Source organism: Camelus dromedarius, chromosome 29, assembly GCF_036321535.1.
Source record: "Camelus dromedarius isolate mCamDro1 chromosome 29, mCamDro1.pat, whole genome shotgun sequence".
In the NCBI taxonomy this organism is placed as follows: domain Eukaryota; kingdom Metazoa; phylum Chordata; class Mammalia; order Artiodactyla; family Camelidae; genus Camelus; species Camelus dromedarius.
In genome coordinates, this window is record NC_087464.1 from 10,675,452 (window position 1) to 10,702,323 (window position 26,872).

Sequence of the window (26,872 nt, forward strand, 5' to 3'; positions counted from 1 at the left end):
TGTCACTCTGACATGTGCACTATGGAGTCTATAGGACGTGGAAGAAAAACTGTGCCATGAGGACCCCACAAAGTTATAGCCATGGATGGAATCAATCAACAGTGTTTTTCTCTTCCCCTTTGCTCATCAGTGCACGCATGTGCACACACGCGCGCGCACACACACACACATACACACACAAAGAACTAGGGAAAAAAAGCATAAAGGAGGTTAACCTGCAAGATGGAAATGGCCGGCAGTTGAGTGGGTATGGATTAGCAGATGATGATACTTGAATGCCTTGACCTGAGCTTCAAGAAAATACAGAGGCGAGTGATAGCAACATGTGTGGTAGAGCACAAGAAGGAATCAAGGGAGTCAAATCATTGTAGCAGATTGTAAACCTGTCCCCACATATTTGCCCACCCGTTCCCTGTAAGACAATTATATAACCTTGACTGTTGCTGTCGTCTCTCTGTGCATTACCCACGCCCATCCTTGAGACAGGTACAGTCCTGCTCCATTGATATTGGGACTACCCCAGCATGTGACTTAATCTGGCCAATGTGAGGTGTCAATTCATCCTAGGTCATATCCTAATAGAAGACATGAGATCCTTTACTCACTTGTCTCTGGCATTTATCCCTCTACCATGAGAGTAATATGTCCCAGATTGGGGCAGCCAATAGCTTGGACTCTGGAAGAAGACAAGAAACAGAGCCACAACAGCCCACAGCCAACATAAAATGAGGACTGTTACGTTTTCCTAAGACTGGACCCAAAAATGGGGAGAGTGCCAATGACTTCAGCAAGAGCAGTTTTGGTGTGGTGGCAGGGGCAGAAGCAGACCCCAGCAGATGACAAAAAAAAAAAAATGGAAACTGTTGATGGTTGATGGAGAGGTAGCACCTCTAAAACTCTTAGAAATGTGTCCCTGAAGGGGCATGAAGTGAAATGGTGGTAGGTGGAGTGACATGAGTTTCAAGGAAACGTTCTAGCTTTCACTGATGAGACGGTATCAAGCTGACATGTCTGCTGCTGATGGGAAGATGATTAAGACATTGGGCAAAAAGAGAATAATAAAGTAGTGCCATCCCTGGGAGCCGGTGCCAGGCAAATGGGTCTTCCTTTGATAGGACAGTGAGGGGTCAGCTGATGAGAGACATAGAATGTTTGCTAGACATTAGTGAGAGCCCAGCTGAGGCAGGTGTTTAAAGGATTATGAATTCATAATGGTCATAATCTGCTTAATTGTGCGACTTTCCCCTCCAGTGGGGCTTGATTTTTAGGATGGATGTGAGACGGACAATGCAAGCAATTGGGTTCATCTGGGTTGGGTTTTGCTCCCACTGAAAGGACCAAGAAGCAAGGGAGACAAGCACACAACTGCAGAAGGATGTCTGCCACAGTGAAGGAGGTGCTCCAAGCTGGATGAGCATACATGGGATAAAAGAGAGGCTAACTGATGGAGAGAAAGCAGGGGGGTCAAGTTCGGAACTCCAAGTCTGATGAAGGACTGTGGCCAAAATATTTGAGCAGAGGCACTCGGAGGTTAAAGAGTTACCTGGGGAAAATTAGCTGTTTCTTTTGGTGATTTCAGCATCTGCTGATAAGGTTCAGGGTGTGAGAATGGGAGTGAGTGGCTGAGGTAGGGAGATGAGAACGTCACTGGAAAAGATAAGGTTAAGACTAGACGTCAGGATGTTCATTGGTTAATGGCAAGGAGCTGAGAGGCAAAGAGAGACGGTAGACCAGCTGTCAGAGTTTTCAGTGATTAAGGAGGAGTGACAAAGAGGATAGTAAATGTTTGACATGAGGAGGAAGAGAGGGATGTATGGGCAAGCTGATGGAGCCCCCAAGGATCAGAGGTCTGGAGGGAAAGGAAAGAGAACAATCGTATAAAGGCAGCAATAGGGAGCAAGGGTGACTCCCATCCCCCACAGACCCTGATGTCTGTGGCGCATGGAAGAAGGCCCAGGAATTTTGCCTTAACCACTATTTTTGTCTGATCCATCCTGCATTTCCAAGAAATGCCAGAGTCCCCTAACTCGCCATCCTTTAAGAAGGCAGATGTGACACATGGCTCTGCTTCTTGTTCACCAAGTACGGAGGAGTTCACTTGAGGAGCATCCTCCCGCTGGTGGACTCTAAGACCATGACTGGGGAATAATGTTACCTGTTTCTGGGTCCTCGAATCTGCATCCTAGATACAGTGGCTTGGTAGGAGGTGACTTGACTTGAGGAGGTTCTCAGTCTTTCATCTGCTTAAGCATCGATGTAGTTGCTGATTAAAACACAGGTTGCCGAGGTCCAGTTCCCAAGCCTGAAATTCAGGCGGGTTGAGCACACGTGTGAACTGGTACCTTTAACCAGCATTCTCAGTAATTCCGAACAGGAGTACGTGGACCTCACTTCGATTAAGAGTGAAGTTGGAAGGAAACATACAAACTGAATTTTGATCTAAGCCTCAAATAACCTGTGTGGCTGAACCACATGGACTCTATTTTCTCAGCTCCATCTTAGGCTCACAGTCCTACCCCCCTCCTTTCTGCATGACTGAGCTGTAGCCTACTCTCAAGGAGGGTGCCCAAGCCAGCTAGGTTCCCTGTCAATTCTACCCTTGCCTTCATCGGACATGAAAACTGGAAGAATGCCTTGTTCTGGTACAGGAGGTTAACAGTCAGGGGGAGGAAAAAACCCCGGTTCCCGTGGGTCCAGACATGCTTCTTCCTAGTAGTCAGAGTCTATTTTCAGCTTTGGCCCCTTTTAAACCCCCTGTACCCTTTTCAGTCCTGTGCAGTGCAGTTGCAAATGCCTTTGGATCATTGTCCGCCCGATCCTGCCTGTGTGTTAAGTTACCCACAATAAACTTCATAATAGCACTTCCTGGAGTTGCCTGCTTCCTTTTTGGTCTCAATGTTCCTTCTCAGTTTGGAAGATCATGTTCAATATTCACCTTCCAACACAAGCACTAGGGTGGTATAGTCCCCATGGGTGACTCATGGCACATCCCTGAATCCAGGTCTTCACCTATGCACAACTGCTGTGTGTTGGGTAGAGATAGGTTACAAGTCTTATCATAATATGCTCCAAACAACCATCTCAAATTAGATAGAGCTTTGTTCTTCTCTCATCCCAGAGAAGGATGGAGGAAGGTGGTACAGGGTTGCTATGGTAACTCCAAGAGCAGCAGAGATCCCCGCTCCTTCCACCATTCCGCCCTACCACACTAGCACTGGCTTCCAGGGCTGCTGGACCTCCAATCTTCAGAAGTGAATCAAATTCCAGAAGAACTGGGGAGCAGATTAGATGAAAAACAAGAAAAAAAAGAGGGACATTGTCAATTATACCTCAATGAAGCTGAAAGTTTAAAAAAAAAAAAAAGGAAAACCAAAAACCTTCACAGTTCCTCCCTTTTATTGAACCCAAAGTTCCTCTCGGCTCATCACAGTACCTTTATTGGCACAGCCAACTGCAACAAAGGTCAGGAAATATAGGCATTATCCGAGGTGGCAACATAACCCGTTAAAAGTGGAGATGCCTTTACTAAGGGGGAAGAGAGACTGGACATTGGGAAACTAGCCATATCTGCCTCGTGGGTGTGACACCACTGCTGTAGTTTGCTAGGGCTGGTCTGTCAGAGTCCCGCACACTGGACAGTTCCAACAACAGAATCTGTCATTTCATCGTTCTGGGGACGGAAGTCCAAGATCAAGGTGTCAGTGTGCTTGGTTCCTTGTGAGGGCTCTGAAAAAAGAATGTATCTATGCTTTGCTCCAGGCTTCTGATCACTTGCTAGCCACTTTTGTTGTACTTTGGCTCCTATGTGCATCACCCCAGTCTCTGCCTTTATCTTTACACAGCGTTCTCCCTGTGTCTGTCTGCGTGTTCACACGTTTCCCTTTTATAAGGACACGGTCATATTGGATTAGAACCCACCCTAATTGCCTACATCTTAACTTGACTATTTGTAAAGACTCTATTTTCAAATAAGGTCTTATCCACAGGTACTGAGTGTTAGGTCTTCAGCATCTTTGGGGGAGAAACAGTTCAACCCACAACATTGACTTAGTAATACCTCTGAAAACCTGTGGCTCAGCTTCTCCTTTCTATCCTCTCTACTCTTTGCTCTGTAGGCTTCTTTTAGTCCAGTTCTGTGATGTTCATCTCTGGGGGTTTATCATCCTTGATTCCTGGCCCTCAAAATGAGAAGCTCAGTGACTGATCACCTCTTCTGTTTCCTTTGGGTTCATTTCAAGGACTCAGACTTAACCATCTTCATAGGCAGTGCCCCACCTGCTTCTTTCTGCTTCAACGCACCACCGGGTCCTCGACCCTAACAGCCTACCTGCCCTTATTCGTCCTCCATCTTCAACTAACTTCCCGGCTGCGAACCCTCATTGCTCAGAATCTCAGCGTCCACAGCTCCCTCTGGCTTTACCGCTGCTGCTGGCTGTGGCGTGCCTCCCAGCTTGCCCTGTTCAACCCCTGCCCAACTCAACTCGGGGAAAGAAAACATTAAGACCATCGTTGCTAGGCAGGATTTTTTTTTTTTTCCTTTTGCACCTGATGAAATAGCTCCCACTTGAAATAAAACATTCTTTACCCATGGCTCCCCAGATTGGCTGCTGGGTGGATTATACTGTTTGAAACAGCAGCGGATGGCCCCAGGTAGGGATTAAGAAGATGACGCGCTCCTCAGCAAGCCCATATTCAGCTTTGATTCATACGGTTTCTGGAAATAAGGGATTGAAAGGAAAACAGGGGGGCCAAGAGAATCTACAAAGAAGCGGCTCTAAATTAAATAGTTTTCAAGGTCTTGAAACCTGTATCGGTTGCTTGTTAAATATTAAGCAGAGACATCTCCGTCTGACTGTTAGGGGAGGATTACGATGGGAGGAAAGGCTGGCTTACTCATCCCTGACCTGGTGGGAGGGGGATAAGGGGCCAAGGAGCTGGGATAATTTATCAGGGAAAAAAAACAGCGGCTTCCTGCAAAAGGTTCACAGATGTTACCTTCTAATTAAATTTTTTTTTTTAATTTTAGAATACAATTTTACAGTCTCGGTATCAGCAAATGAATGCCTCACGCCACATGGCGTCTCCCAGTGTACTGTGAAGGGGAAGCCAGGGCAGCTTGCGATGGCTTACACCTCACTCCCTCCCTGCCCCTGAGCTTCTGCTTTGTGCTGCCAGAAACCAAAGAAGGGGAAATTAAATTAAAATAAAACTCTAGGTATCCTGTATGGGTTTCAAAGTTATCTGGGCTGGTGAGATTGTGTTCTTTAAGACGGCAGGCATTTCACAGGCTGTCTCTATTGCCCCGAAGGATTAAGGAGTCAGTCAATTCAGGGAGACCGTGGGCCATGAGCCCAGGGGACAGGCGTGGTGTCAACCTCATCCAACGGGAGGCTGTTCGGAAACAGAACAAGAAGAAAGGTGGGAAATCCATAGCATCTTTCATCCTTGACCAGAAAACACTTTCCCCCAAACCCAGACATGCCCCTCGTACTCTCGAGATGATGCTCCAGTCACCACTAATAGCTGATCAGAATTTGCAACTTAGATGGAGTGCATTTTTCATCCTTTGCCCAGAGAGTTAGTTTTACTGAGGAAGCAAATTGGGACCCTGAGGTTTTAGAATTCTGAGGAAGACATCTAATATTTCATATTTCCTTAGGAATATGAAATAAAAAAGGAGGTTAAGACTTTTGAGGTGGTATCTCCTGTTCCCAAAAGTAAGAATGCCAAATTTTCCTGAGTACAATCCATTTATACTGGAGACACATTTGAAATGACTTCAGAAGTGGCATTGGAAATTATCTGGAAGAAAAATTACCTTGATTTTTTTCAGCAGTGCCTCCCATGGTCATGGGGGAAGAGACTGGTCTCTATCTGAAGGGAGTTATTCCTAAATTTGGTGCAACAGAAAAAGGGAAGGAACCCAAATTCAGTTTTACATTGAGGATCCCAGACTAGGAGTCAAAGACAAGAAACCCTTAGACTCTGGCTTTTTGGCTAATGTCAGAGCCCCACTGAAGAAACACCATGAATATCCTTGTGAAGAGCCCAAGGCAATTAGGTTCCTACCTTAAAGCCACTGACACCCCATCCTTGACTCAGAGGGACTGACAGTTGGGGATGATAAGGCAAGTTCCTACACTGGATCGTATCATGCGCTAAAGGTTAATAGATGTCTCAATTCAAGGACCGTTGTAAGAGCATCATGTCAACCATTGGCACCCACGCCCACGTGATGTCCTTTGTCTGCCGGTCCTCTCAACCCACCTTAGTACTTACTGAGCCTAGAGCCAATTGTTACAATGTCATTTTGTTCTTCGTATTAGAAGCTTTGTTTCTCCATTTTTTTTTTTAATGTAATGGATTTTCGACTTGAGCTTAAGAAGCATCCTCAAGATTGAAGGATTTCTCAAATACTCTAGGTGCTGTTCTAGGCACTAAAGGTCCAACAGGGAATAAGATGAAGTCCCAACCCTTGTGGACCTTACATTCTCAGGAAGAAGAAAGTGAGGTCTGAGTTAGGGTGGAGGCCTGAGTTAGGAGAGGCTTGAATGCTGTGCTGTGAAATTTGGATTCTCAGTGTAGGGTAAGCCACTGGAAAGTTTAAAACATGGAAATAATATACTCTGAGTAATGCCTTCTTAAAGGATGCTCTGCTTACAGTATGGAAATAGGCTGTTGGAGAGTTGAATTCTGGAGACCAGTTAGTGGGGCAGAAGACACAGGGTTGAGGTGATGGCAAGTGGAAGGAAGGGGATACATCTTAAAGGCAGAGTTTAAGGTATGTGCCAATGGCTTTGGATGTGGAGATGAGGCACTAAGGCTTATGTAGGCATGCTCCACAAACTGGTAGGCTTGGTGTTCTAAGAATCTAAGAGCACAAGGGAACAAGGATGTCTCAGGAAGAAGTCATCTGGTGGGAGAAGAAGCTAGGATGTGGTAGACACACCCTATAATGACCTCCTCTTCACAAATAAGTCGCCTTTGATCCCCTCCCCCTGAGAGTGAGCAGACATGGGCTTTGCTTCTAAACAATAGAACATGGTAAAAGCCACAGATGTCTTGCCCGTGAGTGCATTACATTGTGTGAGACTTCATTTGATTAGAATAGAGGGAGGCCCGTGGAAAGCGAGAGCCATGTGGCAGGAAACTATGGGCAACCTCGAAGACCTGAGGCAGCCTCCAGGCAGGAGCCACAGAAGATGGGGCTCTCAGTTACAGAGCCACAGGAACATGAGTTCTGCCCACAACATGAGTAACTTTGGGACTGGATTCTTCTTTGGTCTGGCCTCAAGAAGACACCATCCAATTGGCACCTTGATTAGACTCTGAGCGGAGGTCCCAGCTAAGCTAGGCCTCCTAATCTTTGGAAGCTGTGGGACAATAAAAGTGGGTTATTTTAAACTGCTAAGGTTGTAGTAATTTGTTACGCAGCAATAGCAAACAAATACAAAAGATGATAAGCCACAGAACCTTGGCCCTCCAAGGAGTGGGCGAGTCACAATTCAGCACAAGATGGGTCACAAAGGTTGGTCTCCTGGCCCAGCCCAGGCACCACTGGACTCCGTAAGTGACAGGAGGGCAAAGAGGAAATGGGGAGGGAGTGAAGCTATAAATCAAAGTGGAAAGAGTTGTTTGAGAGTCATTCCTCTGTGCTGTGCTGCACAAACAGTATAGCTGGCATCCTGGGGGCTCCAGGGCACCAAGAAGGGCCTGTGAACCTGGGGGACACAGAAGAAAAAGGCAGGAGTGATGTGGCCAGTGGAGATGTCACCAGCTTCCTCAGTGCCTAGTTCCCAAATGGAGAGGTATGAGCTGCACTTCACTGAAAAGATAGTGACTACCTCCCTGGTTGTGGTACTCAGGGAGATGGAATCAAACCAAAGTATACATGATAAATGAGGATATCAAAGTGCACCTGGACAGACAAGTAACCAGAGGTAACTGGTTTATTAAATGAATTGGATTCAATGCAGTGTAAACAGGATGAAATTTTATTTTTTTTCTGACCACATTCTTCAAGCAAACTGCAGAGAATCCTTTGTCCCACTGCCTTTCTGGGTATTAGAAGAATTGCATTTGAGGGATTAAAATGTTTCCTATTTCTCTAGGCAAATGCAGAAACTAGACTGGTCTTCACATAATGTCCTCAAGCTCTCAAGTCTCCTTGGCAGGTTCTCCAAGAATCTCTCCACACTCAGCTTCGCAGCTGCACAGAAGCATCTGTCTTTTCCTGAGTTCAAACATCATCTTCTGCAGATGGGAGATCAAAATGGTCTCACCTCTGGCACTCAACCACAGCTCCATGAATGGTTTGGGCCCTTCCCACAAAGCACCTCGACAAGAGGGAAAATTCTCCCTACTCCCGACTCACTGCTCTTAGAGATTCCCTGCAAAGGACTGTGTTTAATAAATCAGAGATTCTGTTTGGAAAATTGTTTTAAAGTTTTTTTTGCCTCTGGTCATCCTTGGACATAACTATGTTTGAAAAATTGGTCACCAATGTTTTAGTACAATTTCTTCCTAATGTTCCAATATTCAGTCAACTTGGGAAGAAAAACAGAAACTTGACTTCTGTACCCCACAAGGGAGAAGAGCAGTGTTAGATTCCAGTCTGCCAGACTTTCCTGAGCAACAGAGCTCACAGTTTCCCATGGAAGGCTGAATATTTATACAAGAAATAGCTAATAAATATCACAAATGACAATTTTCAAAGAGTAGGCTGTCAAGAACATGGGAGGAAGAAGTCAGTTGGTTTTAGAACTAGATCATGTCCTATAAATTATCTACTTAATAGAAAATGCTAAGTACATATCTCAGACATCCCTGAGAGAAATAACGGAGTACACACAAAAAATTTAATGTGACTTGCTCATTTCATTTAAAAAATGAAATAGCAGTAGTCAGGGTCTCTATTTGACCATTATGAAAGTTTAGTGGAAAATGTATCTATAAATAATTTTAAGTAAGAAATCAGGTAAGACAATGTCAAATACTACTTAGCTGCATGAAAATAGCAAAAAACAAAAACAAAAATAAATTATTTAGTTTTCACTATCTCTCTACCTGGATAAGCAGAACACAAAGCCACCAAATTGACAGATTCTGAGCTACTCATTACAAATTCAGAATAAGACAGCATATCTGATACCTATTTTGATGATAGTTGAAAAGATACTGGCCAACCTTCCTCAAAAGAAAAGAAGATTCATTCATCTTTGCTGATTTTCTGATCAAGCTAACATGTGCATTTTAGCTCATTTTGATTCATATCCTGTAGTAAAGAGATTTGAATTTTTCCTCAATGATCATAAATAAGAATTGTGCCTAATTTCTAGAGCAAATCTATGTAAGAAAGTGTCTCAAAACTATCCCATCACAAGCTCAGATATCTCTTTACTTTCATGCTCTCTTTAATGTTTACTTTTCATCATTCTGTTCTTGAGCATTCCAATAATGCAATAGCTGTACTGAGATACCACAAGGAAAAAAATTGTATTGAAGTATAGTCAGCTTACAATGTTGTGTCAGTTTCTGGTGTACAGCATCATGTTTCAGTCACACACGTACTTACATACATTCCTTTTCATATTGTTTTTCAATATAGATTATTATAAGATATTGAATATATAGTTCCCTGTGCTCTACAGTAGGGCTTTGTTGTTTATCTCTTTTATATTTCGTAATTAATATCTGCAAATCCCAAGTTCCCCACTTATTCCTGCCCCCCTTTCCCTCCTAACAACCATAAGTTGGAGTCAACTTTGAATGGAGACTCTTATCTAAACCTACTTAAGAAGAGACTGCAGAGGAGCAAGAGGTGGGGTTGGGCCATCCGGCCACTCAAATTGTGTTTGGCACCTCAAAATACTGTCTCATGTCATCTGTGTTCTCTACCCTGAACGTACCCCACTGCCCAACCCTCTCGGGTTGAGTGAACCATCTGGGCTTCTGTTTCTAGGCTCATAGATCATTGGTGATTTACTCCCATCACTTAGCCCAGTGTCTGCCCCTAGTGGATATCCACCAAATGTTTCTTGAATCAATAAATAGATGAATAAATAAAGTTTTGCTCCTCCGGAAGAGGATTTGCATCTAGAAGACTTGGAATAAGATACCTAGGGTTGAGTCGTGTCACTTCAGCACCCCAAAGTCCTTATCTGCAAAGTTAAGTATAATACTGATGTTTCTACCAAATCATTGAGTTACTGTTGAAGAGATGAGATACTCAGGTGAGAAAAGGAGATACTTTGCAAATTATTTAGTGGTATATAATGATGAGTTGTTTGTAGAATATTAACTTTATGTATGCTGAACCATTGGCTGAAAGTCATTGGCTGGAAGCTCATGGGAAGTGTGGCCTGGATGCAAGCACGGTGATGGTTTTCACAGTGCAGACCACACAGAACAGCAGCTGGACTCTTGGCTAATTAAACTCCATGCAGTTGAAAATCAGAAGGCACAATCTCACGGCCATCAAATTTAAGAAAAGTACCTACTACTGCTTTTAACTTATCACTATGGGCCCACAGAATTAGTTTGTTGGGATGGCTGAATGTTTCAGGGGAGAGGTGAACATAATGAGACCACGATTCAAACCTAACGTGCTTTTAGCCGGCAATTCCAGAGTGACGCTGAATTTCCTTAAAAATAATTTTCTTTCATAAAGGTTGAAGTTTTGATCCAAACCATTCCACGAATACTCCTTATTTATAGTCACTTGTTTTTGCAATGATTGTGCCACAGAAATATATTACTGGCATTGATCTGTCTTGCCACAAGAACCCAAGAATAGACCACAATAGACACAATGATTTAAGAGTAGAATGTAAAATACTTGGCAGAACTAATTCCATTGGCTTTAGGTAGTACCAAGAGCTAGATTCCTTCTTGTAAATCTCCTATGGAATAGAAAATGCCAAATATTTAATAGTTTAAGGTATCCAAAAGGAAAAGTTGGAAATTTACGGGAAAAAAAAAAATGTGTGGTAAATTTTTTGAAGTCTGCTCTAGGAGAATCTGTGATTAACATTCCAATAAAATTGGTCCACATCTCCTAACCTTCCAATCATTGAAATAGCAGCACCACGGGGAGGGAATGAACTGATGCTTCAAGGTGAAGCTGACGCTCAGGTTTATTGCCGATGTTGGCACGCGGATACAGCACAGCCCATCCAGTTTACGTGTACTGCCTTTTCACAGAGCATCTCTAACGGAAATCTGTACCGGCTTGACCTGAAACCTCAAGTCGTACCTGAACAGAAGAGAGAAAGAAGAAATGAGAAGAGGACCGATAAATGAGATAGGGTTGCCCTCCCAACATCCTCCCAAGTTGCCAGAAAGATGGCAATCTGAAGTGCGACCGGGACATGCTTATTTCAACCATCCCCCGCAAAAGGGAAGGGCAAGTCAAAGCATCGGCAAAATGGCTCCAATACGGTAATGCTATTCCGCATTAAGTAGCTCAGACAAGGACTTGTTTGTAACCAGTCAAATTTAGAAAAGACTAAACCTTTCATTTCCTTTTTTCACGCTTGATGACAGCGGTTCCTTCTTCCTCAAGGCACTGACTTAAGTTCTCGTCTTCTTTCTGTGCCTTCTTTATATGAAAGAATTCTCAGTAAAAAATGAGAATCAGTGAAAAATCTCAAGCCATGCCACTTACTTCCCCCTCAATAGAACCCCTACATTTGGAAAAGAAAAAGAAAGAAGAAAGGGCAGAAAAATGGGGGAAAAAGAACGAAGAGAAGACAGAAGGAAAGAAAAAGGAAGGAAGAATGGATGGATGGATGGATGGACAGACAGAAGGAAAGAAAAAAGGAAGGGGAATAAAAAAAGAAAAGAAAAGCTGCTTTTTAAAAACTTCAAGTATTTATACCACTTTGTTTTTCATTCACACAAGGGAAATAACAAGAGGTCCTCTGATGAATGTTGCAGATCGCCATGGTTACGGTTCAGAGATGCGGCAAAAAGCAATTATGGTGGAACAGAAGAAAGAAATGCACCTCTTTGTCAGAATTTCATAACAGCTGTAATAACACTAGAGCACCCAAACGAATGTAAAATAACTGAAATATTGTGGCATGTTAAATGCCAGCACATTAAAAAATTGTATTTCAATGTCACATTATTTAAAACGACAGGAAGCATTAATTCCAGCTGCACCAAGGAGCTTGTTAAGAGATACAGGGTGGGGGGTGTAATCCAGCATCTACACAGGGAGGAGACTTCCACACGATGTATGAAACACAATACTGTTTGGAGAGGGGAGAAAAAAAAAAAAACAGGACTGTAAAAGAGCAGATTTAATCTGATATTCAGAATTAGTTCTTTTATACATTATTGAAGTAAGCCCCTCACCCCTGCCAAACCTTTACATCATTAATCACCTAATGTTTCCTTGCACCGGGAGCCCCAAATATTTATATGAATTAAAAGTTTTCCTGCTGAGGAACGTTATACCCATTTTACAGTAAAACTAAATGAGGCAGTGATGGCCAGGTGACTGTTTATACTTCCTCCTTAGGTTCTGGATATGAGAACGAAGTCTTCTACAAAGAGCAGAGTTTAGGGATGCCTTTGGTTTCCAGTGAGGAGGGAATTCTCTTTCATCTCAAATAGCATCCTGGTTTTAAAGCATTAGTGACAAAAGATGTAGGAGCTAATAGTTATGCAAAACCATCCCTCTAGTTAGAATTCTTCATATATCATTCTCCTTAGAGTGAAAAAATAAATAAATAAATGAGACGTCCCTCAGCCACAGATATAGATCGCTCTGCTCTTCTGACACTCAGCCTCTAACTAGAACCTGTGCTCACTTCCCAGCTCAGATATTGTCCCAAGAACCAATTCAAAATGCACCATGAGCAAAGCCTTAGATCTCAGCAGCCAATAAGATGGATATGATGGATCGTCTCACTGGTCCAGTCCCTCTAGCAATGCCTGTGGTCCCTTACGATATTAACTGGGCTAGAAGACAAGCAGTTGTCAACAGGATCAGTACGAAATAATCTTCACCACAGAGAAAATGTAACTCTTAAAAATAGCTACTGCTTCTGTAATGATTAATGTAAAGATAACGCTTTCCTTTGCATCATCAGGATGACTCCTTAGGGAAGACATTGGAATCCTTCTCCTGGGGAATGACACACCTGAAGCTCAGAGTCAGCAGCCCTGTGTGGCATCAGGACCTATATCAGCATCAGAGAGACTCCAAGACCCCTTCGTTCCACATCTCAAGTGTGGCTCATCTTTGCAGATACAAAGAGAGCCCAGTCTTTCCAGCAGAATAACACTAGCTTAAGTTAATTAAACTTTTAGATTTCCTTAGGTTCCTGTTCTGTTCACCGTTGCTATCTAACCAACTACCCCAAAACTTACTGGCTTAAAGTAGCTATTTTATTATGCTCAGGGGTTCCATGGGCCAGGAATCCAGTGAGGGCACACCATGGAGATGACTAGTCTCTCACGGTCTGGGGCTTTGGCTGGGATGACTTGAAGGCTGGGGTAGAAGGGGTTGACTGAATGGCTCGGGCTGGAATCATCTGAAGGCTCCTTCATTTATATTGTCTGGTGTTTGGACTGGAATGACTCAAAGACTTGCCATTTATGACTCAGCCTCAGAACTCATATGATATTCTACGGTTTAAGGTGTATTCAAGGGAGAAGACAGAACTTCTCAGTAAGAGGAAATGTCCAGAAGTTCCATGGCCGTGTTTTGAAGCCATCACAGCTCCTTCCCAAAATCTGCAGCAGCATCTTTGGATACACGGCCTTGACAAAAAATGCTGAAGAGAAATCCAAATGAGTGATTAACTTTTGAATAATTAAAAACCAAAGATCGTATGGTGGTTGAAGATGTTTACATTTGCTTCTGACCCAAGTAGAATGATCTTTGAAGGAGTATAGAGAATTTTGGGGAAATTATAGAGCAGGTGAGTTAGTGTGTCTAGACATAACGGAGCTGAGTGCGACTGAGGGTTCTGCTTGCTCTAATCTGGTCATACTGGTTCGCTGCTACCCATTTTTAATGGGAGAGGCTTCAACAACCATCCTGCAAAGTTCCAAGTCTTATTATCTTCCTTGTATAGATAAAAACCATCGAGGGAGGCAAGTGGTGAGTGATAGGACCTGGAGACACCCCTGAATCCAGGCCATTCATCTGATTTTCCAAGATTTTTTTTTTCAAAACTACTTCTTCCTGCAGCCCTAGAGTAAGATTTGAAAATTGTAAGTTAAAATTCAGCCACGTTACTTTTGAAATTCAGGGAAGACTGATCTAAAGGGGGAAAAAAATACTTACGTGAACTTTTAACTGAGATACAGGAAAAGGCCCAAATCATAGGCGAACACATTGATGCTTTTTAGCACAGTGAGCACAGAGATGTAACCAGAGCTCACATCAAGAAACAGAACTTAACCAGCACCCTTAACACTTTCCAGCCACCTCCTTCACCCAGCTGGTGGGTAACAGACTATTCCTGTGCTTATAAGATTCATCTAACTTCCTAATTTCCCCTCAAAACTCTTTAGCATCTTTACATGCTATTTCATGTTTATTACATTTTGTTGCTTGTCAAAACAGTGTGATGACTGTATGTGTGACCGATGTAATTTAACAGTTCAGTACTGTGTTTTGCTTGTTTATTTGTTTTGCTTTTTAAAGTCAATGGTTAGGCAGAGAGTGTTCCATTGTCAGAATAAAATGGAAGGTCTGAGTTTCTTGTCTCAAATGAGCCCTTAATTGTCCGTATGACTTTGAGTAAGTCACTTCCCATTTCTGTCCTTAAGAGTCTTCAGAAAAATCGGTCCAGAGATATATAACCCCCAAGATCCTTTTTATTCTGAAACCCTCTGCTGTTAAGCCATTCACACTAATTCCATATCATCACACTTCTGTGTCTTTCTTTAAAAAGAAAGCCAAATAAATATCCTGTCAGTCCTCTCTTCTCAAAGAGATGAGGATTCAAGGGGGAAAAAAAATCTCTCAGTAACGTCAGAATATTTGCAAATTGCAGCGTTTAAACTGTGATTGTTTGCCTGTTTATTGTCAAATGAACAGGTGTCAATTGACTGCTGGGTGACAGCAAAATGAAAACGCTATTAATCTGGGCAAATTTGGCAGTGTCAAGACAATGACCGAATGGGTCCCTCCTTGGAGGGACTTCCCTTCTGAGCTCAGCAGAGGAGACTGAGGAGCGGAAGCAATTAGGGTCCCCGCGGCATCTCCTGGAGGCTGGGACACGATGGTTGGGCTTCTTTTGTGCCCTGAGCAATTGGAGTTTCAACAGGGAGGAGGTGAAAGACAGGATTTTAAAACAAAGGTTTCGTTTCCAAGTCCTGGTGCCTCTTCACTTATTGTTTGCTGTGTGCTCCTGCCAGATAAGTGGGCTTGCAAAGCACCTTCATTAGACCAGAGGGTGATGCTGGGCTGGACTGCGCTGAGCCGCGGGCTTCTGGGTGGAGACAGAAAGCGCAGCCTCGGCCCATCAGAACACTCGGCAGACTTCAGGACTTTGCTGGGAAAATAAACTTGCAAGAGCACAAACTTCTCTCGCGTCTTTCTCCTACTTCCCAAATCTCTTAATAATTTCCCCTTTCTTTCGTATCTGAAGGGAAAAGAATAATCACTTCCAACCCCCCCCAAGAAATTCAAAGCCCTTAGAAGACAGACAGCTCAAGTACCCTATCATTCCAGGGGCAGACAGTTAAAGCAACAGAAGGAAATATTCTGCTGACTATTTAGCTGGATGCAAAATATCAAGTTGCTGGTATCTCAGATTGTCACTCGGAATTTTCTATAAATCTTGGTGTTTCTCCTATTAGCTCTATAATTGGTCGTTAATGAAGTTTTACCGCCACATCTATCTTCCTTATCAAAAGATAGGCTCCACGAGAGAAGGCCCGGGTCTCTCTTATTCTCAACTCTGTCCCCAGCATCTGCAGTGATGAATGTTCTCCTCCCCCTGCTGGCACTCCAGACTTGGCTAGTGATGTACACAGGATGGGACCCACACTACAGGGATCAAAGGAAACGCACTACCATTTCCCAAGCAACACGCTGGTCCTGTGGTTAAATGAGCTGGAGTGTTTTAGAGGGACGATGCCTGAGCATGTTTGGTCGAGGGGCTTTCTTGGATGAACCAAAATACGTGGTTGACCCCTCCTTGTAGGACTCCTCCTAAAAATATCTTGGGAAAACAAGCACTTGGTTCCGCTCCCATGGTACCGATGTGCTTTGGTTGTCTTGTGTTTGCGTTGAACAGTAAAAGCTTCCAAGGGCTTGATGTGTGGATCAGCCGTCGCACTGGGTACGAATTAATGAGAGAGAGAGTGTAGAAAGGAAGCAGTGAGGTGAGTCGGGTTCAGGGCAGTAGTGATGACTTGGGGAAAGAGAAGGAAGGTGAAAATGGGAACACTGGGGGCTTAGACTGATTTCCTGTCAACTGGGGGGAAAAGGAGCCAAGATGTGGGTGAGGGTCTGCTGGCTCCATGTCACAGGGCCATTCAGGTCCCTGATCTTTGGCCCCTGGTAGGTGACCCTGAATAGAAGAGGAAGGGATTCATTAGAGAAATACTGGTGAGTATTTTGAGCCTGGTGGATCTTTATTCTTTCTTTCCTCCCTCCCTTCTTTCCTTCCATTTTCCCTTCCTTCCACTATCCTCTTTCCCTCCCTCGCCCTTTCCTTCCTTCCACTCTTTTTTTCTTTTCCCCTCTCCCTCATCACGCCCATATCATTTACTTTTTTTCCTTGTTTCCATGTAAAGCTGGACATGAAGTCCACAGAGGAAGGAGCCGTTCTGTGTGTAGCTCTAACACCTACACCAGACCCAGACCCAGACAAGAACTCAGTAATGTGTGCTGGGTGGGTGAATCCCACAGAAAGCAAGGTGGCTGCTCAATTTACTATAGAGAAATTAGATCTCAGGGGACAAACCTTACCAGGCCACTGAGATTCCTCTAGGACTAGGTGGGATTTGAAATTTGTGTAGTTAACAATTGTAAAAATGACTTCTCATTGGTTATGGGAACAAATTTCATCCCATCTTATGTTAAAAGCAAAGAATCTCATAACTAATAGCTACTCCCCAGATACATAAACTTTCCTAAAAACCTACCAAGTATTAACAGTAACTAATGTCTTGTTTTCTCTAGCCCTAGTTGTAATGGCATGGCTGCTTCTTAGGCTGGACAGACATGCAATATGAGGGACAGAGAGAAGCCATGTTTCCAGGGCCTTCTTCCTTCCGTGAAAAAGTCCCCAAAAGACAGGTTAGATTGCTCAGGCAATCGTGCAAATGCCCTGCTGAATGAAGTACCACACTGATCGCCTTCTCTCAAAACATGAGTGGGAAGAGGCTCCTCCTGCCTCAAGCTTTCAATTGTTGACTCCTTGGCCAAGGTTTAGCATTTGAGCAAACGTTTACTTACCACTGATCTCCCAGTTCCTTCCAAAAGAAGAGAGTGATTTAACCAAGCAAAACTGGATCTGCCTCCCCAGGGCTCTCATGCCTCTCCTGACTGAGGACACACGCAAAAACTAAACTGAACTGTCCCTGGAAACCAGCCCAGTTGATTTGACCAACACTGGCTTGATAAGCTTTTAGCAAAAGGGGCACAAGTAAAGTCAACATCAAATTCTTGTTTTTTTTCCAAATTCTCGTCTAACTTTTATATCTAATACTGTGTTTGCTGCCTTCAGGCAGAATGGCTAATAGAATTCAGACAGTCATCATTGGTCAATGCAGTTTGTATTTCTGGATAAAATAATTGTCTCTAGAAAACATTTGCAAAGCTTATGCTAATATTTTGCTAATGCCACAGTGCTACTGTTTTGAGGCTTATAACACACCAAAGAACATCCCTGTCTCATTATATCTAGTTGTCTCAGAGTTTTAAAAACAACGTTCATAGTTATATTTTTTGACCGTCTTCAATTTTTGGCCCTTATTGTATTTCTCAAGGAGATTTCAGTTCTCTGCCTGAAACCACATCATGGGATCCGTTTACCGTTTAAACGTCTACTATTGAACAGCAATTACCTATGCTCATTTCTCCCCAGCAGTCCTGAAAGGGAAACGGGGCAGAGGGTGTAAGACAAAATCAAATTCAGAAAAAAAAGGGGGGGAAGGTTGATACTAAAATCAGCTTGGTTATAGACTTTCCACATAAGAAAATGAATTTGTTCCCATAACCAACGAGAAGTCATTTTTATCATTCTAACTACACGAATTTCAAATCCCACCTAGCCCTGGGGGCATCTCAGTATCCCAGGAAGCCAGGACATGGGTTATCACCAAAATGTTCCCTTTTTAAAGCTCAATATATTTTCTGCCTCAAAGGGAAAAAAAAAAATGTGTAAAGAAAACCCAAAGACTAAGGAAAAAAGAGAGAAAGAGATCTAATAAATGTGTGGCTGCAGTTTCAAGGGAGCAAGGAATTGACAAGGTGACTGTCATGGGCAGCGGAAGATGAGAACTCTCAAGGTGTGTCCGGGCTACAGACAGAAACCAGCCTAAACTATGAACCTATTTTGGAATTCCATTCCAGAAAGAGTCCACTCTGACAAGAAATCCGCTTCTGCAGCAGATAAAGGACGCCTTCAACATCACAATTTCCCTAGTAAACTGTCCTAACGCCTCTTCTATTGTTGTGTGTTTAATTGTCTCCATGTGGGCAAAGACCGTGTCCATCTTTCTCACAATTCCATCTGATCACTAAGCACAGTGTCTAGAATACACTGATGCCATGAGAGTTCATGTCAGAGCTGACATTTATTTTGTACTTATTATGGGCCTGACACTTTTCTAAACATATTATATAAATTAACTCACTTAATCTCACAACCAGCCCTTGTTGAGTCACCAGTATTATCACCATTTATGGAAGGGTAAACTAAGGCACAGAGAGATGACGTGTTAACGTACAAGAACCTAATGAGTGACAGAGCCAGGATTCAAATGTAGACAGTCTGGCTCCAGAGAACATGCTCTCAGCACTGCTTCTTGACTTAAGAAATGAGTATAAGTGAAGGGGCGGGGGTTTGGAGAAAACTTAGGTCAAATTTATTTCCCCATGCCACATGGCTGGTGAGGTATTCACTCGGAGTCTTCTGACTCCAAATTTTATGCATTTAGTAACGATTCCACACTGCCCCTTATATTTTTAATTGTTTTAAAAGCAAATGCATTTTTGCTCTCTGTGGACACAGTTTTAATAAGCCTATTTAAATATTCATAATTCAAATGCAGAATCCCCTGCTGTAGCCTTCTGTGATGCACAGAATTCAGCAAGTGGCCTCTGCTCTTGGCGGCACAGACCTGATGCACTGACTGGCCCCACGTTCATCCCATTTCCTGTATGATCAGACTCTCAGAACAGACTGTTGAGCCAGGAGGTTAGAATAGTCTGTCATTGCTTCCAAAATATTAATTGGATGGTAATATTTTCACTCAATAGGCAGCTGGTTCATAACCTCACTGGGAAAGTGCAAAATGGTGATAAAAAAAAAAGTCTCCATTCTAGGAGAAATGATCATGTTTCAGAATATCTCAGGAGTTAACTGAGCTGGTGATTTTTCTTCCTTAATTCTCAAATTCACATTCAGTGAGCATTGTTAAACCCTATGATAAGACGTTTAAATCCAAATCTGTGACTCTCAGGCATTTCTCAGACTTCTCCTGTATCCCCATTGACATCAAATGTTGAGTTCAAGTCCTACATTTTTATGCAAACCTTCCCTAATTACCTGAAGTTAGGAAGCAAATCTTATTAAATTTTAAATTTTCTCAGTGCCTAAATTGTCACATAGATTTTTGAATAAACTTTGAAAGAACAGAAGGAATGAAGGAAAAAAGGAAAGAAGGAAGGGAGGGAGGGAGGAAGCAGTTATCCGAAGCCCTCATTGTTCTCTCCTTTCTTTGAAGCAGATCAATAAATATTTGATTTGCAGCACAAAATTTCCACCATCATGTCCACATTTGCTTGTGCGTGAAACAGAAGGCATGGTTCTTTCTGTGAAACACTATGAAATTCAAAATATTTAAAATCATGTGGTCTTCAAACATACATTTGTTATCCTCCCACATCACTGACTTCTCCTCCTTACTCTCTTTGGCTGGTTCTTCCCTCTCTTTGTAATTCCCTCCCCTGGTGTGAGTGTCCCCAGCATCTTCTCTTTCTCTTCTTTTGCTCAGTCCCTTGGTTCTAACACCCTCTACATATTGATGATTTGCAAATTTTCATCTTGAGCCTGGACCTATCCAAGAAGTATGCAACTCATTTATCCAACTGACTGCAAAGACTTGGCCATGACTTCATCCCAGGAGAAAGATGGCCGAGTGAAAAACATGACAAGTATTCTGCCAGCCCACAGATGGTAGCTTGGGAGGAGTGTTGCATGCAGGGAAGGCAAATTCATATTCAAAGTAAGTATCTATGTCCAGTAAGAACAAAGCACTGTTCCACCCATTGATGGAAGTAGTTTGATGTAATCAACCTGCCAGCCAGCCACTTTGAGTAATTCATGCATCTGAATCAACAGGCAAATTAGGAGGTTACCAGCTAGAGTAATTGATCCTGATTAACAAGTGTAAGTTGAGCTGCTACTATGCGATGGTTGTAGGCAGGGCAAGCCAGGAAGACGAGAGATCCTTTAAGGTTACCTCTTAGTACTGCGGTGTTCTGTGATTAAAGTCAATGGAAAACTACAACAACCAAATCACTAGAATTGCTAATAGCCCAAACCCTTCAGGAATAAATGTCCGAGTTAGCCCACCAGGCAAAGAAATGCGACCAGCTGAAGTGCTTGCTGCTAGCAAAGGGAATATAGAATGGGCAGTTGAAAATGGTAGTTATCAATACAGTATAACCATGTGACCAGTTGTAGACATGAAGACCTTAACAGTTATGAGTATTTTTCCTTACTTTTTATGAATATGTTTGCATTTATGTTTGCATATTTATTATTTTATTTTTTTTGTTTTCTCCCCTCTCTGATCCTTTTATTATCCAACACTTTTACACTGTAATATTTAAGGGGTGGACTGTGATGATCTTTTCAATGTGCCAATTTGACTAGGCAACAGCCCTCAATTACTCAACCATACAGTAGTCTTGTGATGCTGTGAAAGTATTTTGTAGATGTGATTAATGTCCATAATCAGTTGACTTGAAGTAAGGAAGATTATCCTAGATTATCTGCCTTCTAAATGTCACAGATAATCCTGGTGGCATGATTCAATGCTGCAGTTTAAGTCTGAAGGCAGTCAGCTGGCAGAATTCCTTCCTGCTTGGGAGAGATCAGTCTTTTGTTCTATTTGGGCCTTCAGCTGATTGGATGAGGCCCATTCTTATTATGAATGACAATCTGCTTCAGTGGAAGTCTACTGATGTAAATGTTAATCTCATCCAAAAACACTCTCCCAGAAACATCCAGAATAACACTTGACCACATGTCTGGACATTATGGCCCAGTCAAGTTGACATGCAAAATTAACCATGAGAGATAGTGTTTCCCAAATCCATTTCTTTCCCAGAAGCTCAGAATGGGGACCACAGTTTGGAAATAAGACCATTATGGATACAACTAGTTAAGATGAGGCCATAGTGGAGTAGGGTGAGCCCTTAATCCCATATGACTGGTGTCTTCACAAGAAGAGAAAAGACAGAGATGCTTTGGGAGAACATCATGAGATGACAAAGGCAGAGAGATTGGAATGAGTTGGCTACAAGACAAGGAAAACCAAGGATTTCTGGCAACACCAGAAGTTCAGTGAGGGGCAAGGAACAGGTTCTCCCTGAGAATCTTCATAGGGAGCATGGCCCTGCCAACCCTTGACTTCAGAGTTCTGACCTCCAGAAGTCCCTAGGAGGGAATAAATTTCTCTCATGGTACTTTGTTACGGCAGCCCTGGGAATTAACTACAATTGCTACATTACCATGTGGCTTAACGTGTGTAAAAGTAGAAGCAAAAATCTCTTTGGGAGTAAAAAATAAATAATTCATCAGGAGTTCTCTCCTGAGGGTGGGGAAGCCGGGGCACAACCCCTGACTCAGATGTGCTCAGTGACCTGCAGCCTGGAGGGAGAGACAAAGCTGGGGTGTTCCACCAAAAACCCCGACAGAAAGGGGAGGACAGTGAGATTGACCAGAACCAGCAGGGATCATCTGCAAAATGAAGGATGCCAGCTGAGGACGTGGGATGGAAGGGTCAGGCAGATCTTAGTCATCTTCCTCTTTGATGCAAGTATCTATCCTGGAGAGCTTTGCTGGGAGATATCAGAGTCACTCAGAGGGGTCCAACTTTGTCTTCTGCAAAATTAGGAGGATGGAAGAGAGTGCAAGAGGAAAGCCAGCAGGGTTGAGAGGGAGCACCAGCCCTGCTGTCACTCGGGAAGGGAAAAGAGAGTGTCAGATCGTGGCGGGTAAATAAGATGTTACAGTGAAGCTTGAAAAGCCGGGTTCCTTCTCCTTTGTAAAGGCTCTACCTGCCTCTCGTGAAGGGGCTCGGTGACAGACACATTAAAACACCATTAAAGTGTGAAATGGAACACAGTGTGAAAATAGATTTAACCTTCACAGCGTATCGATCGCTCCCCCGCGCCGTGGCCAAGTTCTTGGACAACTGTTTTATAATAGGTTTTACTTATTTTCCTGTTGCTATTCTGACTTCCTCTGAGGAGGCTGTTATTTCTAAAAGCTCCTGACAGCGGAGGGAAGCAGCCTGGCTTCTCAGGGAGCGCCTGGCCTTGGCGTGCTCCTGCCAACTGCTCCACACACAGAAATCAGCTTCATGAAAGTGAGGGAGGATTCTGTGGTGGCTGCCGGGATGACAGATGCCCAGGGATGGGGAGGACTTTGCCAGCTTCCCAGGGAGGGGCCAGGAGAGGGTGTTGGGTCCAGGCAATTAGAAATAATGGCAGGATCTGGGTGCCCACACCCCCTGTGGCTTAATTTAGGCTCCCAAGGGCAAGAGGGTGTTGCTGCTTCGTAGGATGGCTCTTATGCTTTATTTTTTTTCTTCAAAGAATACACACACACACACACACACACACACACACAGAGAAAGAAAATTCTCTTCATAATAAAGGAGAAAAAACATTTAGTTCCCTGTAACAAAAATGATCAAGGAGCCGTAAGTCTCTCAAAGAAGTTTTTTGACAAACATGAGCAGATGAACAAAGACTAACCTAAAGCCAGTAAAATAACTTACTTGTCAAGGAAACATTCACATTTAATTTTGTGACGGCTTAGAGGACTAAGCCAATTGGAAGATACACTTGTATCGCAGAGTTAACCATCATGAACTCTCGTATCTCTCCGTGTGGGACTTAGAGCACTATTCTCTCTTCAACCATCTTAGCTGTAAAAGGAGCAACCCCTTCCTAAATGGTAGCAGGAGCGGACAAAACGCTCATGAAAGCACCAGCGTGGGGCAAAGCACCCAACACGCTCGCACCAGAGGCCAGGGAACATCAAGGAAGCCAAAACCGAACGCTGTTCAGTGCTGCTCCCAGACCACCGCTCATCGAGGGTGGCGAAGCTGCCCACCTAGTGAGGGTGCTCAAATTTGAACTCTCACAACTGTTTCCCAAATTATATTCCTTAATATTCATCATATTAGGGACTTAAATACATACAATAAAATTGAACTTCACTTTTATATAAAAACTCTTCATAAAAAAGGATTTTTTAAAAAAAACCATTTTTAACAGAAAAGCCAATCTATGGCAAAGTAGTAACAAGTAAATTCTCTTTGGGTTTAGAAACATGACAAAGTTACCAAATCCATTGAACTACTGTTATTTAGAATTGTTGTGTAAATAGTAACTGATAAATTAAATCCAAATGTGGAATAATAACATTGATAATGAAAGGGATAAAGAAAAATCTGTCTGTACATCATATGATTGCCTAAGTAGAAAATTCAGTACGACCTACTGAAGCCATTAAAACAAATAATTGATTTAAGTATACTTGCTGATCAAAAACTATATATAAAATATCACTAATTTCCTGTTTTATAATATACCTCGTTTGGAAATAGAATAAAAAAATAAAAAGAGCCCCCCCCAAAAAGATTGCACCCAGTTGGGACCATAAATATAAAATACAGTGAGAATAATACTTATCAGAAATGTATGGAACTTGTATGAATAAAACTATAAAATATTACTGTGTCATATTTGCATATCGAGAGATTAATATTATAAAGATCACCCCCATATAATTTATGAATGTAATAAAATTCCAGTAGGGTATTTCGGAGTAGGCAAAATAGCTTCCAAAAAATTTATGTAGAAGAATAAGCTGAGTAGGTAGCCCAAGACTTTTCAAAATGAAGAGTCAGAGGGGATGATGCCAGTCATTTGTTAAGTAAATACATGAGGACCTACTGTGTGCATCTTGCTTGGGAGACGAAGGGAGAGAATGGACATGGTTCCTGCTTTCAAGGAGCCTACAATGTGGTGGGAGACAGAGAGAGATGTTAGATTTTTATCTGAATTTGCTAGGTTAGAAGGAGCCACCAGCAGCTAACCTCTCTCTTTAATGCTTCTATTTGAAACCTAGAAAAAACTCTGGTTCTGGTTGGTTCCTTTGTCTGTGTTGAATAGAGAGTAACACTCTACAGACAAAAGAAAGAACTTGGGAGGGTATTTTTCATGTCATCAAAATTTTAAAACCACAGATCATTAAGAACAAACAAACAAACAAAACCCAATAAACTGCTTGACTGTGGAGAATGTCAGATACGGAGTTGGGACGTTGCCAAGGATACACCCCCTCTTCCGGCAAGACTTCATTACACTGAAAGTCACTTCCCAAACCACTACCGGGGACGTGTGGGCTGGAGTGGCTTGCTTTAGACATTATATCACAATCCTTGGAGAGAAAAATTGCTTGCAGAAAGAGAAGAAGCAATTCCATCTTGCAGGACAAAGGCAAGCATTGGACAGGTCGACGATGGGGAGGGGAGAGGGACCGTTGACCCAAACTCTGCAAGAATAGGTCTCTCATGGTGAACAATGTGGTCTGTACTGAATACAATTTTGAGCATGTGAGAGGCACTCTAACTTTTATTTTTTCTCCCCATTAAATTGATAGGTTGGCAGGTTTGAGGCCTGTGTCCTTTAGAAATCCCATCACACAGCTTGGAGGTTTAATTCAGCCAGAAAGGCAATAACCAGCACGAAGGTCACTCAGAGCCTCTCCTATGAAGGGAAAATGTTTTGTTTTATGAAAAACACAAAATGCAGAGAAAACTGAGCCGACCAAGGGGTGAAGTGACGACTGCAGAGAGCAAATCATGAAATTTCGTACTCCCTTGGAACTTTCCAGAAAAATGTGAATCCTCTTTGACCACAGATCTGCCACCTTCTAAATTTAAAGACCTTCAAATGGTAAGTGGCACCTGCAACTCTGTATGGAGAGAGGAGGATTCAGGAAGCTTCTCTGGCCATATGGTCCTGTACCTCCTTCTGTGGATGTGGGGAGACCTGGCCACACAGAGGGAGGTGAGGAGCTGGTAAAACTGCTCAGTCCTACAAGGAGAGGAGCCCTGGGACCATCTTCCCTCTGCTGGTTTGCCCTGGACTTGGGGTTCCATGGAGCGCATCACTATTTCCTTAATACCAAGAAATTTAATATTAAATGTCAGCAGCAGGTAAGGTTGTGGAAACTGAATATCATTTTTAAATTTCCTGTTTGAAAGGCAGAACTACGTCGTACTTACTTTTGGTTTCATAACACCTAGCTACAAGACGCAGCACATAGCAGAATCTCATACGTGTTAACTGACTCACGGAACAAAGGAATGGAAAAGAATGAAATAAATCTAGGCAACGCCCACTTTCCATTTAGCTTCCTTCTGTTTAGCTTAACACTCCTGCTATATGTCCACCTGCAAAGCCTCTGAGTTGGCTGTTAAGAGACATTTAGAGATGAGGATGCCACAACTCAAGGAGAGATGAGTTGAACACAATCTGATGAGATAATGTGGTGGTTCACAACTGCCTTCAGAAAGGAACAAAGTGTTACATGAGGTTGAATGCTGGAAATGTTATGCATGGTTGTGGGGATCCAAAAAAACTTAAAGAAGGGTGATATGGGAAAATCACTTAAAAAAAATGACATATTTGCTGCTGGGAGGCAGAGAGCGAGAGGAGAAAAGGCTGTTCCAGATCAAGGCAGGTGTATGTGTTTAGGATTGAAAAGCGGTGAGGTTTGAGTGGAATCAACCATATTTCTGGGAGAATGTTAGATATGGAGGACTGGAAAGCCAGGTGGGGTGGGGCCACCTCCTTCCTAAGTGCTCCAGTGTGCTTCAGCCCCTGGGAAAGAAAGCTGACCATGTGTTATTATTGCTTGTTTGCTGCTCAATTTCCCACACTGGACTGTAAGCCCCTTGAAAGTATGGACTAGATCTGGTTCCTGTCTCTCCAGGTCCATTGAGTCGCTCCTAATAGGAAGGGTCCTTACCCTAGGCTACTACTTAAGAGATGTCCACACAGAGAATTTTGTTATGGTAACATCCTAACATCCATCCAGTACCTCCATCAACATGCCTTCCCAGGCAGCAGGAAGAAGGCCAGCCCACTAAGACCATCTCATTTACTTTGAAATCTCCCTGTTCACAGACAGTGGGGGGTTTTGCTTTGTTCCTCTCCACCCTAAGTCTCACGAGAGCAGGCTCTGCCCGTGTTCCAGAGGTCTCTGGTATCCAACACTGTGTCTGGCTGGGTAAGCCTACTTCTGGGCTTCAGTATTGGGAAGCCCACTTGTCCTCACCATCCAACAGCAGGAATAAGGATCTATTTTTAGCTCCATTTGTTTGACTCCTGTATCTATCTCTTGGTGCCTTCTGAACTCAG